Source organism: Podarcis filfolensis (genome assembly GCF_964270895.1).
Source record: "Podarcis filfolensis genome assembly, chromosome: 3".
Taxonomy (NCBI): Eukaryota; Metazoa; Chordata; class Lepidosauria; order Squamata; family Lacertidae; genus Podarcis; species Podarcis filfolensis.
In genome coordinates this window covers 115187477-115206781 of record NC_139606.1, presented here as the reverse complement: position 1 = coordinate 115206781, position 19305 = coordinate 115187477, and the positions used below count along the sequence as shown (strand labels likewise).

At 42.0% G+C, this 19305-nt stretch overlaps 1 long non-coding RNA gene across 1 annotated transcript; it reads left to right on the top strand.

Moving 5' to 3' along the window:
- Positions 1–4258: 4258 nt before the first annotated feature.
- On the top strand, positions 4259–14386 carry LOC310758804. The gene is made up of 4 exons (XR_014545931.1): positions 4259–4389; positions 6179–6274; positions 13271–13394; positions 14149–14386. It is a non-coding gene; the product is annotated as an uncharacterized lncRNA (long non-coding RNA).
- Positions 14387–19305: the final 4919 nt, after the last annotated feature.

Genomic DNA, 19305 nt, shown 5'->3' with positions numbered 1-19305 from the left:
TGGGGAGCAGTGATTTATAAAGGATGCTATGCTATACAATATTACAATAAAATCAGCTGAGATCCAGCCAAGGTCCACCTACTCCATCATCCTGTTCTCTGCATGGTCTATCAGATTCCTCTGTGAAGCCTACAAGCTCAGAAAGAAATTCGTAGCCTGTATGGTCAAAGCAAGATTGATGAGTGATATGCTCAGAACTTCTGATCCTGGTCAGCAACTTGCACTAGCTGCAGTTTCTATACTATTTCCAAAGGTAGCCCCATGTAGAATTCATTGCAGTAATCTAAGATACCAGATGTGGGTCTATCCTTGTTCAGAGAGGAGTGCGGCTAGGTCACCAGCCAAAGCTGATGGAAGACACTGGGCACTGCTAAGGCCACAAGTGACAGCTGTGGAACCAGAAGCACTCCAAGCTATGCAGCTGCTTCTTCAGAGGAGAGTGACCTCATCCAGAGCAGGTCCATACCCTAACATCCAGTCTTGGGATTCAGATGGTGTAGAGAAGAATTTGAGCTCTGGAACATCAGCGAATAACTGATAATACACTTCAAAGCTCCGGATTCACAAGCACTGTAGTTTTGTGTAGATAGTCAATGTTTGGGGAATGCACTTGATCCCTGCAGCCTCCCACGCTGAATGCGCCATTGGACAGACCACAGAACTACTTGGAGCAATTCAGGTTGCTTCCCAAAGTGGCAGATGGAGATCTGAACCACATCATCAGGCCAGCATACTTACTTATGTACTTACATACTTACTTACTTACTTACGTACTTTATTGAGTTCTGCTCTGTTGCAGGATGAACTGACATCGTTGGTGAACCAACATGCCATTTATTCAGTGGTTTGTGCTTCAGGTTTAGATGTTCCTTACTCACTCATTCACTCTATTGCTTGTTGCAGGAAATACTGACGTTACTAATAAACAAGACTGTCAATTCCTCAGTGGTAAATGCTTCCGGTTAATATGTCCTTCATCACGTTTCAATGTTGGAGTATGTGGTCCGAACATGGTTTGCTGTGTAACGTAAGAATAATGAACCCAACACACACAAACACACGGTTTAACATGGATGTTATGTGTTTGGGGCAGGATGTGAGTGGGATATTTTGGCCTCTGAGGCCAAACACAAAATGGCACCTTCACAGTCTCAGGGGTGAGTGAAGATCTACACTGGGAACACGGGTGGGAGGAAACCAGCAGTGCCTCCTATTTATCTAGAGGATGCTGTAGAGGTGGCATTGCAGGGAGCAGCTGTGGAGATGACAGATTCGCCCTTGATGTACTATGCCACAGTTATTCTTCCCACCACAGAAGCAGCAACAGACGATATGGTCCTTGTGGCCAGATCTGCTGCCCCATTGGATCCTGCCACCCAAGGCAGTCACCTCACACCTTGCCTCATGAGTGGCCTGGCCCTGTGTGGTGGTGAGCAAAGTCATACAGGGGCTAGGAGTTAGGCTAGTCCCATCAAAGCCCCTTCTTCCTCTCCTTCAACAAATATGTTTCAGAATCTGCAGACACAGGTCAGCCGACCCTCTAGCCTGGTAGTGCTGATGCTAGATGCTAGACCAGCCCAGAATAAAGCCTCAAATATCCATTATTTGATTGTGAATGACAGACCTGACATGGCATGTGCAACTGAGCATTGACACCCCTCCCTATAGTCAATATTATGTTCTCCAAATATTTCAGTACTGCCTCTGAGTGATGGGAAGACACCTGATCTCTGCTTGAGGAATCAACAATTCCAGCTTTATCACGACCCTTGCCAAGAATGCACTTCTGGCTCTTCTGCAGCTGAAACACGAGGAACAAATCTCTGCTGTGAATGAGTTAAAGCTCCCATCTTAACAACAACAAGGACAATAATACAAATCAGAAGGGACAAACAGTTCCTTTTATGTCCCTTTCTTTCTGAACATAGTTATTAAATGATGGAGTCGTTATTAGATGATGGTGGTACATTCTATAATATATATATATATATATATTAAAATGAAAACGGGCAAAGTGCAAATCGGTTAAATGTGGAAGGGGAGGGAAATCTGCATTTTGTAGTTTCAAAACATATTTTTCATTGTCACTGTAAATTTTTCTACAATCAGACCATAAAATACTGGGTTGGTTTAATATTACTATTATTAGCACTACTTATTAATCACTTTTCTTTGACAAAAAGAAAGCCAAAGAAACTTAAGAAATAGTACAAATATTATTACCAGTTGAATACCAAGTCAAAATAAAAACCTGAAAACATATTAGTATTTGTGGTATATATATGTAATGTGTAACACATCACACACACTGAAAGAGGCTGCAGGTTTCTAAATCCTGTCCAATGCATGGGCAAAAGTTGCAGGAAAAGACAAACATTTTCCCAGACAAACAAATCACCCAGACAGCATTAGATGGTCCTTAGGTGATGTCTCAAATCAATAGGAAAGTGGGTGATGTTATCAAAGATATCTAGTTAGCGTTCATGCTTTTTATTATTTAGCCTGGAGAAGAGGAGGTTAAGGGGTGATATGATAGCCATGTTCAAATATATAAAAGGATGTCACATAGAGGAGGGAGAAAGGTTGTTTTCTGCTGCTCCAGAGAAGCGGACACGGAGCAATGGATCCAAACTACAAGAAAGAAGATTCCACCTAAACATTAGGAAGAACTTCCTGACAGTAAGAGCTGTTCGACAGTGGAATTTGCTGCCAAGGAGTGTGGTGGAGTCTCCTTCTTTGGAGGTCTTTAAGCAGAGGCTTGACAACCATATGTCAGGAGTGCTCTGATGGTGTTTCCTGCTTGGCAGGGGGTTGGACTCGATGGCCCTTGTGGTCTCTTCCAACTCTATGATTCTATGATAATACCCACATGAACCCTCTGCAAACCTGCAGAACACATCTTATTTTAACTCACTGATAGTGGGTGGGTGAAATGTTTGAAGTCTTTCCAAAGCATCCATGAAGCATTACAGCCACGTCAACCATTCCAAAATGGTCCCATCTGACTGGAGAAATGACAGCAAATTCCTTGCTTCACAATGGTAGTTGGCATTAGAGTTAAGGGCAATGGAAATCAAGACTGAACCCACGCAGTGAATTTAATCCATCAGTATTGCCTCAAGCCCCGATAGATATCATTTTTCTTTAAATAGCATGGCGTTTATTCAAAATATTGTCCCAGTAACACAATATCGTATTCAGGAGAACCTGTGGAACCCATTAGTAGAGTGGTCATCTAGAGATTTGTGTCGTGTTAACAACTCCCAGAAAGTAATGCTATCAAAGAAGAAGAAACAAATTCATGGAGGAGAAGACTATCAATGTCTACTAGCCATGAGGGCTATATTCTGTCTCTATGGTCAGAAGCAATAACATTTCTGAATGCCAATTGCTGGAAGTTTAAGGAGGGTAGAGTGCTCTTGAACTCTGGTCCTGCTTGCACAAGCATCTTGACAAAGTTTCCCACAAGCATCTGGTTGGCCAGTGTGAGCACAGGATGCTGGATTAGAAGGGCAATTGGCCTAAGTCAGTAGGTCAATGGTAGAGAGATACTGTGCATGAAGAGGCTCACAGGTCGAATCACAGCTGCAGCAAAATATGCCACACCTGAAACACTGGAGAGCTGCTGCCAGTCATTCTTGACAATACTGAATGACATAGACCACTGACTTGAGTTGCAAAGCTTCCTTTGTAAATGTGTCCTGTATTCCTATTCAAATATGGATTATATTTTCTCTCCCATATAAAGAATTAATAAGAATAAGTTCAAAATGCATTATCCCTCACTTTCTTTACCAATTTTGGTATTTGGAAACTGCGGACACCTGTCTAGTGTCTTTTGGAAAGCTGTGAATTCTGGTAGGAAGCTCAGAACTGATGATGTCATATTAGTTCTGTCTGTATCAGATTTTGCCCCTTTCAAATGTCTCAAAACAGAGGTTGGTCAGGGAACCCAATGTGAGAAGACTCGTTCTCAGGAGGAGATTGAGGGTGGTTTTGTACAGGGTCCCTAGTTCAGGTGCTTGGAGGCTTGGGCGAGACTGAGGGGGAAAGTAGTTGTGAAGGTCCACTTTATGGGGGCAGCGAGTTAATCAAATGTTTCATTTCATTTTGGTCTGAGCACTGCATAGTCCTTCCTTGCATCTGGACTCATTATCAGCCTGACCCAATCAAATGCAAGGAGTCTGGGAGGATCCTTTGTGCCACTAGACACCTGTGCTTATAAAAAGCTTCCTGCCAAGCCGAATTCAGTAGGTGAAACTTTCATCACTATCTCTAACCCACCACCTGCAAGAAGTTATGTTCAGAGCTACAAATTTTCTCAAGGTGACTCCAATTTCTTATCCAACCACTTACTGGAGAAGGTCATCGGTGTGTTGCTGGGAGAAGGTAGGAATGGCCTGGGGATAACTTGAACTGCAGGGAGAGTCTTTCCAGCCTAACTTTCTACTGATCCCATTGGCACTTAACAGTCTCTGCTGTTTGCCAGTGATGGAGAATACAGTACTGTATGGAAGTTTTCCTTCTGTTCTGTGACAAACACAACATTTAAAAGAGGCTGGAGTTGCTTGTTATTCTGCTCTGACAACTAGCTGTGAAAATCAAATATCTTGCAGCTATTCGGTGATATTTAGAGAAAGTCATATTCAGGGAATGCTTACAGGCTAATGTCCTTAATGTTATGAACACACCTCTGAATTATTTTCCCATTGCACTTTTGAAAACATTTTGTATTTGAGACACACAGGTTAAGGTAGAGAAGGATGCACATCATCAAATATATATCACAAGTCTTATGGTATATTGTAGTTATATTTTCAGGGAGCCCTGAAAACAAGGGAGATCTCAGGGAGAATATTGTGCCCAAGGGCCAACGAAGAGAATATTGTGCCCATGGCCCATGATTCCCCAAACACTCTGAAAACGCTGCATGCACAGTTGCTGAGGAAGAGGGAGGGAAAAGCAACACATCAATTTGAAAATCATTTAAAAGAACAGACATTCTTTGTGACATTATACTCCACTAGAATCCACTAAAAGCTCATTTTGACTTTATGCTGGCATATTTCGTACATGAATATAGGGCTTACATCTGTGACTCTCCTACTTCCATATGTGTTAAACTTCATATGCTGCTTCACCCATAAGGAAAACCTCTAATTTTTCGCTAGACATTTTCCAGAACTCTCTTCTAGCACGACATCCATCTCCTACACCTTTCATAGTTTCATATTTTGCAATCTGAAAAATGGTAAAAATCAGGGGTGGACCAAGGGTAGATTAGGAATTACAGGCAGATCCCTTTATCACTCACAGTAGCTTGGCATGGCTTCTGACTGATGACCTTTTAACAATATCAAAACAAAATCACTTTTCCTCGGACCTGAAATGAGACTCAGGGAAGTGGAGAACTATCATAGTTCCATCTCCCAAATAATGGTATATAAAGATATGGGACTCTGCAGAAATGGTGAAACTAACTTATTATTTAGGAATTGGGATAGCTCAGCCTGTAGAGTGCGAGCTCTTAATATTCACCCTGAGACCTCCAGGTATAGGGTGGTATATAAATTCAATCAATAAGAATAAGCATAAGAATAAGTTTAAGAATAAGAATAATAAATATGAGGGTCATGGATTTGAGCCCCATGTTGGACAAAATGGAATCCTACATTGCATGGGGTTGGACAAGTTGATACTTGTGGTCCCTTCCAATTATACAATTTTATGAATCTTTGAATTTACGTAAGATATAAGAACACAGAGACAAGATTTATTTATTTATTTATGCATACTTGCTTATGAAACTGGGTTGACATCTGTAAGAATTATTAATTAGTTATTAGTATAGCACAGGGCTTTGCAATTTGGTTTCGTTCCTGGTTCCTTTGTGTCTTTAGGTTTACCAGTCTCGTATATTATGGTATTGTTGATTAATCATCTTTTTATCTTGCGGTATTGTTGCTGTGTAAGACAGATATGTAAAAAACTTACTTCATCACCTGTTATTGGAAACAAAGTTAAAGGCACCGAATGTTCTCAGATTAAGTATGTTCTGTCATTCTGAAAGTGTTTTTGTGGGTGAATTTGAGTTTCTTGCAAAAAGTGGGCCTGAAGTATGCCCACCACCATCATTATTTTTTAAAAAAGTATTGTCTGTTGTTTCTCTTATTTTCAGTTCCCAACTGAGCATCTTGCCTCTGCCTTATCATAATAATGAAAACCCGATATGTTCTTCTGTCTCTCTTCACCTTCACAATCTTTCTCAATCCAGGTATGTTATTTCTTAAGAATTTCCTGAGCTCTGTTGGGGAACAGTGATTTATAAAAAGGTTTAGGCTACACAATATTAGAATAAAATTAGATCAGAACTGCCAAAGGTCCACCTACTTCAGCATCCTGTCCTCTGCATATTCTATCGAATGCCTCTGTGAAGCCTGCAAATAGGTCTTGAGGGCATCAGCACTCCCCCAACCCATAATCCCCTGTATTGGGATCCAGAAACTAATAGAGCTCAGAAAGAAATCGAAACCCGGCATGGTCATACCAAGATTGAAGAGTGATATGCTCAGAAACTCTGATCCTGGTCAGCAATTTGCACTAGCTGCAGTTTCCATAATATTTCCAAAGGCAGCCCCATGTAGAATTCATTGCAGTAATCTAACATACCAGATGTGGGTCTGTCCCTGTTCAGAGAGGAGTGCGGCTACGTCACCAGCCAATGCTGATGGAAGACACTGGGCAATCCTAAGGCCGCAAGTGACAGCTGTGGAGCCAGAAGCACTCCAAGCTATGCAGCTGCTTCTTCAAAGGAGAATGACCTCATCCAGAGCAGGTCCATACCCTGACATCCAGTCTTGGGAATCAGGTGGTGTAAAGAAGAATTTGAGCTCTGGAACATCATTGAATGGCTGATAATACACTTCAAAGCTCTGTATTCGCAAGCACTGTAGTTTTGTGTAAATATTCAGAGTTTGGTGAATCCACTTAATCCCTGCAGCATCCCACACTGATGGCGCCATTGTACAGACAACAGAACTACTTGGAGCAACTCAGGTTGCTTCCCAAAGTGACAGATAGAGATCTGAACCAAATCTTCTAGGCAGGACACTTCCTTCCTTCCTTCCTTCCTTCCTTCCTTCCTTCCTTCCTTCCTTCCTTCCCTGCCTGCCTACTTTATTGAGTTCTGCTCTGTTGCAGGAAGAACTGACATCCAAGGCGTACGAACATGTCATTTATTCAGTGGTATGTGCTACCTCTTTAGGTGTCCTCTAACACATTTCAAAATCGGACAATGTAGTGTGGTTTACAATTGCTGTGTAACGTAAGTATAATGAACGCAACACATCCAAACACACGGTTTCACATGGATGTCATATTTTTGGGGACACGGTTGAGGGAGGTAGGGCGCGAGTGGGAGTGTCACCTCTGGGGTGGTTGGTAGTGGGAAATGTGCAGGCAGGGTTGGCCTGAGAAATTTTGGGCCCTGAGGCCAAAGACAAAATGGCACCTCCCAGTCAGGCAAGAAGGGGCAAGAGAAGATCTACACTGGGAACACGGGTGTGAGGAAACCAGCAGTGCCTCCTATTCATCAAGAGGTTGCTGTAAAGGAGGCATTGCAGGGAGCAGCTGTGGAGATGACAGATTTGCCTTTGAAGTATTATGCCCCAGTTATTATTCCCACCACAGCAGCAGCGACAGACGGTATGTTCCTTGTGGCCAGATCTGCTGCCCCTTTGGATCCTGCCACCCAAGGCAGTCACCTCACACCTTGCCTCATGAGTGGCCTGGCCCTGTGTGGTGGTGAGCAAAGTCATACAGGGTTGAGGAGTTAGGCTAGTCCCATCAAAACCCTTTCTTCCTCTCCTTCAACAAATATGTTTCAGAATCTGCAGACACAGCTCAGCCGACCCTCTAGCCTGGTAGTGCTGATGCTAGATGCTAGATCAGCCCAGAATAAAGCCTCTAATATCTATTATTTGATTGTGAATGACAGACCTGACATAGCATATGTAACTGAGAATTGACACCCCTCCCTATAGTCAATATTATGTTCTCCAAATATTACAGTACTGCCTCTGAGTGATGGGAAGACACCTGATCTCTGCTTGAGGAATCAACAATTCCAGCTTTATCACGACCCTTGCCAAGAATGCACTTCTGGCTCTTCTGCAGCTGAAACACTAGGAATAAATCTCTGCTGTGAATGAGTTAAAGCTCCCATCTTAACAACAACAAAAACAACAACAAGGACAATAATACAAATCAGAAGGGACAAACTGTTCCTTTTATGTCCCTTTCTTTCTGAACATAGTTATTAAATGATGGAGTCATTATTCGATGATGGTGGTACATTCTATAATATATATTTTTTAAAAATGAAAATGGGCAAAGTGCAAATGGGTCAAATGTGGAAGGGGAGGGAAATCTGCATTTCGTAGTTTCAAAATATATTTTTCATTGTCATTGTAAATTTCTACAATCAGACCATAAAATACTGGGCTGGTTTAATATTACTATTATTAACACTACTTATTAATCACTTTTCTTTGACAAAAAGAAAGCCAAAGAAACTTAAGAAATGGTACAAAAATTATTACCAGTAGAATACCAAGTCAAAATAAAAACCTGAAAACATATTAGTATTTGTGGTATATATATATATATATATATATATATATATATATATATATATGTAATGTGTAACACATCAGACACACTGAAACAGGCTGCAGGTTTCTAAATACTGTCCAATGCATGGACCAAAGTTGTGGGGAAAGACAAACATTTCCCCAGACCAACAAATCACCCAGAGAGCATTAGATGGTCCTTAAGTGATGCCTCAAAGTCAATAGGAAAGTGGGTGATGTTATCAAAGATATCTAGTTACTGTTCATGCCTTTTCATTATAGCACGCACCTGAACCCTCTGCAAACCTGCAGAACACTTCTTATTTTAACTCACTGATGGTGGGTGGGTGAAATGTTTGAAGTCTTTCCAAAGCATCCATGAAGCATTACAGCCATGTCAATCATTCCAAAATGGTCCCATCTGCCTGGAGAACTGACAGCAAATTCCTTGCTCCACAATGGTAGTTTGCATTAGAGTTAAGGAAAATGGAATAATAATAATATTATAATATTTTATTATTTATACCCTGCCCATCTTGCCGGGCCTCGCCAGCCACTCTGGGTGGCTTCCAACAAAATACTAAAATACAGTAATGCATCAAACATTAAAAGCTTCCCTAATCAGGGCTGCCTTCAGATGTCACGACTGAACCCACAGATTGAATTCAATCCATCACTATTGCCTCAAGCCACTATAAATATCATTTTTCTTTAAATAGCATGGAGTTAATTCAAAATATTGTCCCAGTAACACAATATCGTATTCAGGAGAACCTGTGAAACCCATTAGTAGAGTGGTCATCTAGAGATTTGTGTCGTGTTTACAACTCCCAGAAAGAAATACTATCAAAGAAGAAGAAACAAATTCATGGAGGAGAAGACTATCAATGTCTACTAGCCATGAGGGCTATATTCTGTCTCTATGGTTAGAGGCAATAACATTTCTGAATGCCAATTGCTGGAAGTTTAAGGAGGGTAGAGTGTTCTTGAACTCTGGTCCTGCTTGCACAAGCATCTTGACAAAGCATCTGGTTGGCAAGTGTGAGAACAGGATGCTGGATTAGAAGGGCAATTGACCTAGGTCAATAGCTCAATGGTAGAGAGATGCTGTGCATGAAGAGGCTCACAGGTCCAATCACAGCAGCAGCAAAATATGCCACACCTGAAACACTGGAGAGCTGCTGCCAGTCATTCTTGATAATTCTGACCTACAAATGTCTCAAAACAGAGGTTGGTCAGGGAACCCAATGTGAGAAGACTAGCTCTATGGGGGAGATTGAGGGTGGTTTTGTACAGGGTCCCTAGTTCAGGGGCTTGCAGGCTTGGGTGAGACTGAGGGGGAAAGTCGTTATGAAGGTCCACTTTATGGGGGCAGGGAGTCAATCAAATGTTTCGTTTCATTTTGGTCTGAGTACTGCATAGTCCTTCCTTGCATCTGGACTCATTATCAGCCTGACCCAATCAAATGCAAGGAGTCTAGGAGGATGCTTTGTGCACCTTGACACCTGTGCTTATAAAAAGCTTCCTGCCAAGCTGAATTCAGTAGGTGAAACATTCATCACTCTCTCTAACCCACCACCTGCAAGAAGTTATATTCAGAGCTACAAATTTTCTCAAGCTGACTCCAATTTCTTATCCAACTACTCGGTGTGTTGCTGGGAGAAGGTAGGAATGGCCTGGGGATAACTTGAATGGCAGGGAGAGTCTTTCCAGCCTAACTTTCTACTTTCTACTTTCTTTGCCAGTGATGGAGAATACAGTACTGTATTAAAGTTTTCCTTGTGTTCTGCGGCAAACCCAACATTTAAAAGAGGTTGGAGTTGCTTGTTTTTCTGCTCTGACAACTAGCTGCGAAAATCAAATATCTTGCAGCTATTCAGTGATATTTAGAGAAAGTCATATTCAGGGAATGCTTACTGGCTAATGTCCTTAATGTTATGCACATACCTCTGAATTATTTTCCCATTGCACTTTTGAAAACATTTTGCATTTGAGACACACAGGGTAAGATAGAGAAGGATGCACGTCATCACATATGTATCACAGGTCTTATGGTGTATTGTAGTTACCGCATCTCTCCAGGGAGCCCTGAAAACAAGGGAGATCTCAGGGAGAACATTGTGCCCATGAGCCAATGAAGAGCCTTCTCAGCACTTCATTGACCCATGATTCCCCAGACACTCTGAAAACGCTACATGTACAGTTGTTGAGGAAGAGGAGGAGGGAAAAGCAACACATCAATTCGAGAATCATTTAAAAGAACGGACATTCTTTGTGACATTGTACTCCATTAGAATCCGTTAAAAGCTCATTGTGACTTTATGCTGGCATATTTCCTACATGAATGAAGGGCTTGCATTTGTGACTCTCCATACCTACTTCCATATGTGTTAAACTCCATATGCTGCTCCATCTACAGTGGTACCTCAAGTTAAGTACTTAATTCGTTCTGGAGGTCCGTACTTAACCTGAAACTGTTCTTAACCTGAAGCACCACTTTAGCTAATGGGGCTTCCTGCTGACGCCACGCTGTGGAAGCACGATTTCTGTTTTCACCCTAAAGCAAAGTTCTTAACCTGAAGCACTATTTCTGGGTTAGCAGAGTCGGTAACCTGAAGCGTATGTAACCTGAAGCGTATGTAACCTGAGGTACCACTGTATAAGGAAAACCTCTAATATTTCCCTAGACATTTGCCAGAACACTCTTCTGGCATGACATCTATCTCCTACAGCTTCCATGGTTTAATATTTTGTAATTTGAAAAATGTTAAAAATCAGTTGTGGACCAAGGGTAGATTAGGAATTACAGGCAGATCCCTTTATCACTTACAGTAGCTTGGCATGGCTTCTGACCTTTTAACAATATAAAAAATAAGTAAATCACTTTTCCTCGGACATGAAATGAGACTCAGGAAAGTGTAGAAGTATAATAGTTCCATTTCCCAATAATGGTATATAAAGATATGGGACTCTGCAGCAATGGTGAAACTAACTAATTATTTAGGAATTAGGATAGCTCAGCCTGTATAGCACGAGCTCCTAATATTCAGACTGAGATCTCAAGGTATAGGGTAGTATATAAATTCAATCAATAAGAATAAGTTTAAGAATAATAAATATCAAGGTCATAGATCTGAGCCTCATGTTGGACAAAATGGATTCCTACATTGCATGGGGTTGGACTAGATGACACTTGTGGTCCCTTCCAACTATACAATTCCATGAATCCTTGAATTTATGTAAGATATAAGAACCAAACACAGAGAAAGATTTATTTATTTAATTTTTTTATTCTTTCTTTCTTTCTTTATTTCTGCTTGATTAAGAAAGTTGGTTGACCACTCTTAAAGTTATTAATTAGCTATTAGTCTAGCACAGGGCTTTGCAATTTGTTTTTTCTTGCTTCCTTTGTCTTTAAGTTTACCAGTTTCATATATTATTGTATTGTTGCTTAATCATCTTTTTATCTTGTGGTATTTTTGCTTTGTAAGAAAGATATATAAAAAGCTTACTTCATTACCTGTTATTGGAAACAAAGTTATAGGCACAGAATGCTCCCAGATGCAGCCTGTTCTTTCATTCTGAAAGTGAAGTATGCCCACCACCATTATTGTTTTTTAAAAAGTATTGTCTGTTGTTTCTCTTATATTCAGTTCCCAACTGAGCATCTTGCCTCTGCCTTATCATAATGATGAAAACCTGATATATTCTTCTGTTCCTCTTTACCTTCGCAATCTTTTTCAATCCAGGTATGTTATTACATAAGAATTTCCTGAGCTCTGTTGGGGAACAGTGATTTATAAAAAGGTTTAGGCTACACAATATTAGAATAAAATTAGATCAGAACTGCCAAAGGTCCACCTACTTCAGCATCCTGTCCTCTGCATATTCTATCGAATGCCTCTGTGAAGCCTGCAAATAGGTCTTGAGGGCATCAGCACTCTCCCAACCCATAATCCCCTGTATCGGGATCCAGAAACTAATAGAGCTCAGAAAGAAATCGAAACCCAGTATGGTCATACCAAGATTGAAGAGTGATATGCTCAGAACCTCTGATCCTGGTCAGCAATTTGCACTAGCTGCACTTTCCATAATATTTCCAAAGGCAGCCCCATGTAGAATTCATTGCAGTAATCTAACATACCAGATGTGGGTCTGTCCCTGTTCAGAGAGGAGTGCGGCTAGGTCCCCAGCCCAAGCTGATGGAAGACACAGGGCACTCCTAAGGCCACAAGTGACAGCTGTGGAACCAGAAGCACTAAAAGCTATGCAGCTGCTTCTTCAGAGGAGAATGACCTCGTCCGGAGCAGGTCCATACCCTGACATCCAGTCTTGGGAATCAGGTGGTGTAGAGAAGAATTTGAGCTCTGGAACATCAGTGAATGGCTGATAATACACGTCAAAGCTCTGGATGCTAAAGAGCTGTTTTGTGAAAATATTCAGAGTTTGGGGGATGCACTTGATCCCTGCAGCCTCCCAGACTGAAGGCGCCATTGGACAGACCACAGAACTACTTGGAGCAATTCAGGTTGCTTCCCAAAGTGACAGCTAGAGATCTGAACTAAATCTTCTAGGCAGGACACATCCTTCCTTCCTTACCTACCTACCTGCCTACTTTATTGAGTTCTGCTCTGCTGCAGGAAGAACTGACATCCAAGGCGTACAAACATGTCGTTTATTCAGGGGTATGTGCATCTACTTTATGTTTCCTCCACCACGTTTCAAAATCAGAGAATGCCGTCGGTATTACAATTGCTGTGTAATGTAAGAATAATGAACACAACACACCCAAACACACGGTTTCACATGGATGTCACGTTGTTTGGGACACAGTCGAGAGATGTGGGATGCGAATGGCAGTGTCACCCTGGGGTGGTTGGTAGTGGGAAATGTGCAGGCAGGGTTGGCCTGAGAAATTTTGGCCCCTGAGGCCAAAGACAAAATGGCACCTACCAGTCAGGCAAGAAGGGGCAAGTGAAGATCATCACTGGGAACATGGGTGGGAGGAAACCAGCAGTGCCTCCTATTCATCAAGAGGATGCTGTAGTGGAGGCATTGCAGGGAGCAGCTGTGGAGATGACAGATTCGCCCTTGAAGTATTATGCCCCAGTTATTCTTCCCACCACAGCAGCAGCGACAGACGGTATGTTCCTTGTGGCCAGATCTGCTGCCCCTTTGGATCCTGCCACCCAAGGCAGTCACCTCACACCTTGCCTCATGAGTGGCCTGGCCCTGTGTAGTGGTGAGCAAAATCATACAGGGGTGAGGAGTAGGGTTTGTCCCATCAAAGCCCTCTCTTCCTCTGCTTCAACAACTTCATTTTGGAACCTGGTGACACAGCTCAGCCGACCCTCTAGCCTGGTGGTGCTTTTGCTGAATGCTAGACCTGCCCAGAATAAAATCTTAGTCATCCATTATTTGATTGTGAGTGACAGGGCAGACTCCGCAAGTGTAGCAGAAACCTGGCCGCCCCCCTTCCCTATAGTCAATGTTGATTTCTGTTTTCCAAATATTTCAGTGCTGCCTCTGAGTGATGGGATGACACCTCATCTCTGCTTGTGGAATCAACAATTCCAGCTTTATCACCACCCTTTGCAAGAATGCATTTGGGGCTCTTCAGCCCTCCCACCAGATGTCAAAGAGAAAAACAACTACCAGACTTTTAGAAGACATCTGAAGGCAGCCCTGTTTAAGGAAGCTTTTAATGTTTAATAGACTATTGCATTTTAATATTCTGTTGGAAGTTGCCCAGAGTGGCTGGGGAAACCCAGCCAGATGGACAGAATATAAAAAATAAATTATTATTATTATTATTATTATTATTATTATTATTAAACAAATCTTCACTTTGAAATTATTAAAAATTCTATGCTAACGACAGCTACGCAATGAAGATGGGTCATAGGGTTCTTTTGAAAGTGGTGGGAGTAGCTTATTACGGGATAAAGGTCCCTTTATGATATGCTTTGAAATGCCAATAGGTCAAATGTTCTTTGTGTGTTCCTTTGCATCTAAATGTTGTGGGAGGAAATTATTGCACAACGTGCTGTAATATATTCTCTTGCTGAAGCTTAGAAGGCTTACTACTCAGATAGCAAGAGGCTGAACACAATGCTGTGCTATGTTTGCAGAAATGAGGGCACATGATCTACCTGCTTGGCTTTCAAATATCCATCAGGGCAACCATGTGGGTGGATGTAGCATCCTCAGAGAAGCCACACAGGATAGCATCTCCCATTACCACACCAGCAGATAAATATATAGATATATGCAGATGACACAACATTGATGGCAGAAAGTGAGGAGAAATTAAAGAACCTTTCAATGAGGGTGAAAGAGGAGAGCACAAAATATGGTTTGTAGCTCAACATCAAAAAAACGAAGATCATGGCCACTGGCCCCATCACCTCCTGCCAAATAGAAGGGGAAGAAATTGAGGCAGTGAGAGATTTTACTTTCTTGGGCTCCATGATCACTGCAGATGGTGACAGAAGCCACGAAATTAAAAGATGCCTGCTTCTTGGGAGAAAAGCAATGACAAACCTAGACAGCATCTTTTAAAGCAGAAACATCACCTTGCCAACAAAGGTCCTTATAGTTAAATCTATGGTTATCCCAGTAGCAATGTATGGAAGCGAGAGCTGGGCCATAAAGAAGGCTGATCACCGAAGAATTGATGCTTCCTTTAATTATGGTGCTGGAGGAGACTCTTGAGAGTCCCATGGACTGCAAGAAGATCAAACCTATCCATTCTGAAGGAAATCAGCCCTGAGTGCTCACTGGAAGGACAGATCGTGAAGCTGAGACTCCAATACTTTGGCTACCTCATGAGAAGAGAAGACTCCCTGGAAAAGACCCTGATGTTGGGAAAGATGGAGGGCACAAGGAGAAGGGGACGACAGAGGACGAGATGGTTGGACAGTGTTCTCGAAGCTACCAACATGAGTTTGACCAAACTGCGGGAGGCAGTGGAAGACAGGAGTGCCTGGCGTGCTCTGGTCCATGGGGTCACGAAGAGTCAGACACGACTAAACGACTAAACAACAACAATATTCATTTCTAGGAAAAACACCCCCTCCCATGCAAGACCTTTGTAAAAGAGAAGACTCAAGGTACACACAACAAAAGCAACATACATACATATATTGAGGGCACAAGGAGAAGGGGATGACAGAGGACGAGATGGTTGGACAGTGTGGATAAGACTCCAATAACACAGGCCACTGGACCTCTAATTAAATAAAAACAGATAATATGGAATCAAGGACACATGAAAAGGGGTCTGGTGTCAATTATAAGTCAGGAGCTTTTAAGTATAACTACTGGCCATTTAGAGAGCCTTAAAGCTACAAGGGAAAAGGATCTTAATACTAGTATTGAAGATTCCATATAGAACAGCATTTGGTCACCTAAACAGTTCAAACCGGCATCTGCATATATATGTGAAGGCTCTCTGAAAGTTATACTCAAATAGCCTTGTATGCCAGTTTAAATTTCACACACAAACTCTCAATCTTCCCAACTTTGTTGGAGGTTTGCTCCCATGAAGAAGAAGAAGAAGAAGAAGAAGAAGAAGAAGAAGAAGAAGAAGAAGAAGAAGATTATTTTATTTATACCCCACCCTCCCCGGCCAAGACCGGGCTCAGGGCAGCTAACACCAAATATAAAATACAGTAAAAACATTTTAAACAACAAACAAACAAACAAACAAACAAACAAACAAACAAACAGTTGATTAAAATATAGGTTAAAATACAACTTAAAATACAGCCTCATTTTAGTGGTAGCCCATAAATCAATATCATAAGGGGAGAAAATGTCAAATATTCACCAGGGCCAACTATCCATGCTGGTCCTACATAAAAGAGCTGAGGGAAAATTTATATTACAAAATCCCATATAAGGGGTTCAATCAAATAATAATAATAATAATAATAATAATAATAATAATAATAATAGGGGGCCAGACTGAGTCCAGCCCAAAGGCCAGGCAAAACAGCTCCATCTTGCAGGCCCTGCGGAAAGATGTCAAATCCCGCAGGGCCCTGATCTCCTGTGGTAGGGCATTCTACCAGGCCGGGGCCAGGGCTGAAAAGGCCCTGGTCCTAGTTGAGAACAATCTAACCTCCTTGCGGCTTGGGACCTCCAAAGTGTTGTTATTTATGGATCTTAAGGTCCACCGCAGGGCATACCAGGAGAAGCAGTCCCATAGGTACGAGGGTCCTAGGCCGCGTAGGGCTTTAAAGGTCAAAACCAGCACCTTGAACCTGACCCTGTACTCCACCAGGAGCCAGTGCAGCTGGTAAAGCACTGGGTGAATGTGAAGGCACTTTTCTTTCCATTTCTTGTGGGAATGCCCACTGGTCTCAGGTTTTTGGATGGAAGTGTTTGCAGAAATATCATAGAGTTGGAAGGGACCCTAAGGGTTATCTAGTCCAACCCCCTGCAATGCAGGAATCTCAGCTAAAGCATCCATGACAGATGACCATCCAACCTCTGCTCATCTCCTTTCTTATAACTTGAAGCCATTGGTTGTGAAGCCATCACAAACATTTAAAGCTGAAATGGAGGCATGCCCGCAATTAGCACTATTAATATATAGGGTGATACTCTAAAATGACTCTTTTCTAAGAAAAATCTGCCTCTGGAAATGTAGTATAAGAACTTAGTGGAACCCTGCAATTGCTGAACAGATAACTCATGAGATTTGTGTAATGGAAGGTACAAAATGAGCAGAACAAGCTTATGAAATCTGGTAGGTTTACTGATTGCTATCATGCCTGAGGAGAGGTATTTTGTGCTGGAACCTGATTTATCAGGAAGTATGGTGTAAAGAGTATTGCCCTTTATTTACTTAGGTATGTCAAAATCAGCACCATAGTTGAATTAAGTATTTGGCAAGAGTAAGATTTTCCACCTCCAGGGGGGATTGGATTACCTACTGAAAGTCTCAACCTGGTCAATCATTGCTTTATCAGTTTCTGCCAATTCCTGTTCAGCTGTACGGTCTCAAGGTTGAAAGTGAGGTCACCTGGCTCTGGAGCTCAAGCTAATATGTAACAGGGTATCAGGGTGTGAGTCACAGCATGCCTCACTTTCCCATTTCAGTATATTGTATCTGTGAAAGGGCTGGCATGGGTTTACATTTCACATAACTAGTTAACACTAAATACATTACTTCTGGAAATTAAACCCCATCTAGCAACCAACGTGCCCCTTGGGTTTCAGATACTACATGGGTTGACGAGCCTAAAAAGCCAGAGACACAAAGCCCCTCTAGCCTCTTAGTTTGGTCAGAATCGAGTACCATATACTTTCAGAGTTAACACTAAATACATTACTTCTAAATACACTAAATACAATACATTATGAACCACCATAGCCTCTAGAGCAGTGTTTCCCAACCTTGTGCCTCCAGCTGTTTTTGGACTACAATTCCCATCATCCCTTGCCACTGGTCTTGCTAGTCAGGGATGATGGGAGTTGTAGTTCAAAAACAGCTGGAGGCACAAGGTTGGGAAACACTGCTCTAGAGGGCCATGAAAATTTCTGTCCCAGGCTTTTTAGACTGGTCTAACCATGTACAGTCATACCTCATGTTACGTTTGCTTCAGGTTGAGCGTTTTCAGATTGCGTCCCGTGGCAACCCAGAAGTACCAGAAAGGGATACTTCCGGGTTTTGATGCTCGCGCATGCACAGATGTGCAAAATGACATCACACACATGTGCAGAAGCGGCAAATCATGACCTGCACACATGCAGACACGCAGACGCAGGTCGCGTTCTGCTCATATTGTGAATGGGCCTCCGGAATGGATCCCATTCGCAACCAGAGGTACCACTGTACTATCTGAAACCAAAGAGTCACATTGGCTGCCAGATGTTAAATAAATTGGCATTATTTTCAGCTCTCCTACCGCACTAAACTAAGAAGCATTTACTTGTTGCAGGGAATAAATGAAGAGGGGGAGAACCATATTGACTATCTTGATTGACCAACCAAGCACCATTTCCCTTTTCATCTGAACTGGGAAACAACAGTTACCATTTTCAGAACAGGCCAGGAATTCAAATTCATTTCCAACCATGCATTAATATCCTGGCCTGTTCCAAAATTGGAGACCACAGTCCCAGAAGCTACATACTGTATCAGATGGTACACTTTACATGGTTATGAATACCTGCTGTGCTGTTTGGAAACCAGTAATGATGGAAAATAGCAAACAAACAAACATCAGTTTATTATTTACATTTATCAGATAAATTACCACCCTTAATTGCTCTGACGTGGCGTAGAAAGATGGTGGGGTGGGGTGGGGTAACTCTTAAGAAGACCAGGGAAAAGAAGGAGGAAATGAACAGGAAAGAAAGATCTCCACATGAAAGAATAGGACAGCATCAGAAGGCATTGGGAAACACCCAAAATGAGACTGGGGTCCACTGCTTGCCTGTTTGTGCCGTAGAAACCGAAACAGCTCCAATTGGGACTTGGTTAATTATGGAAAATATATGCAGCTCCCCATCAGGCAGCCTTTATTGCAAAACAGAAATTATAGAAATGGACTTTGGGGTTTATGTAAATTGTGTTATGTTGGCTCAAGACCTGCGTTGCTTAAAACCCACAACCCCTTAGGGGATTAGTTCACTCTCAGGTGGAAAATCTTACCTCGGTCAC